We start from the raw sequence: 1,296 nt of genomic DNA, 5'->3' as shown, positions 1-1,296 counted from the left end.
GCAGACCATCTATGTTTACAAAAGAGATCAGGTAAAAAAAAAAAAAAAAAGGTTCAGAACCACTACCCTAAGAAACTCAATACCTCATAAAGCACAAAAGCCATATCAGGATTTCAGACTGAAAGCTGTGCCTTGCTGCCCAACACTGCCTCATTTGGCAGCAAATATGGTGTAATGTTTTAAAATAAAAAATAAAAAATAGGCCAGTGAACTGCTATTTGAAGCTGAATTACAGAGCAATATAACATCTTTTCATCATATTCTAATAAATTCTAACAAAACATCAAACAACTTTAAAATCCTTTGTTAATTTTAATTGCCCACGTTTCTGCAGAATATGGCTGTGATTTGGGATGCTCAAACACACATCCGCACACAGAGTTTTACTTTACAGGATGGTGGTGAGAGGAGTACTTGAGCTTGCTAGAACCTGAAGACTTAAGTTTACTTCTTTTTAATGTAAATGCTTAGTCACAGTGACTTGCTTTTTTCTGAACCAGTTATTCTCTCTGTTCTCATAACCGGGAAATATTTTTATAAATCTACTTCAAACTATTTTTGCTGCCTTCAGTTAGTCTTCTGAACTGTGCATTTATTGAGTCTAAAATGTATTGGGTCTAAACTGCTTATAACTTTACTTCTACAAGAAAAACCTCAAACTGTAATTTATAATGATGTTGAGAACTGTGCCAAAAATCTCACCAGCATAAAATCAACCCAGCAAAGCCAGTTTCCATGAAATAGGTAGGAACTGTCACTGCAAATATTTTTTCACTCACTTTACGGAACTTTCCATCTTCACTACAAAAATGTTTCGCATTTGATCAAGTTCTGTTAATAATGAGATCTGATTAAACCAAAAGAAAAAGAGAGAGAGAGAGAGAGAGAATTCAAGCATTTGCCTTGCAAAATTGAGCCAGCTACACATGCAACACCTGATCTCTGTTAGCAGAGTACGATATGAAAGTAAAACACAATTCTCAGTTTTCCAGTCCATTGCTACAAGCAAAGAAGAGTACAAACTTGCAAATCCAACCCAGCAAGAAATAGAAGGGAGGAAAAGGCTGCCTTTCTGCTTCCCCACTGTGGGTGTCCAATTGGCTTCAGGCTCAGAAAATTAAGAGACATCATGAGTAGGAGAAAAGCTACTTTCTGGCCACATCTACATGAGTACTTGCATACAAAAGTATTACATGACTGTGCAGTAACTGCAGTTACTGTGCAGTAGCATCACTAAACAGCTTTTAAGTGACACTGACTGCGCAGTATCATTGCTACATGCTTTGTGCCATACAA

This window comes from Gavialis gangeticus, unplaced genomic scaffold (genome assembly GCF_001723915.1).
Source record: "Gavialis gangeticus isolate Ggan-Ray unplaced genomic scaffold, GavGan_comp1, whole genome shotgun sequence".
NCBI classification, from domain to species: Eukaryota; Metazoa; Chordata; order Crocodylia; family Gavialidae; genus Gavialis; species Gavialis gangeticus.
The sequence above is the reverse complement of the archived record's forward strand: the minus strand, read 5'-3'. Positions refer to the sequence as shown.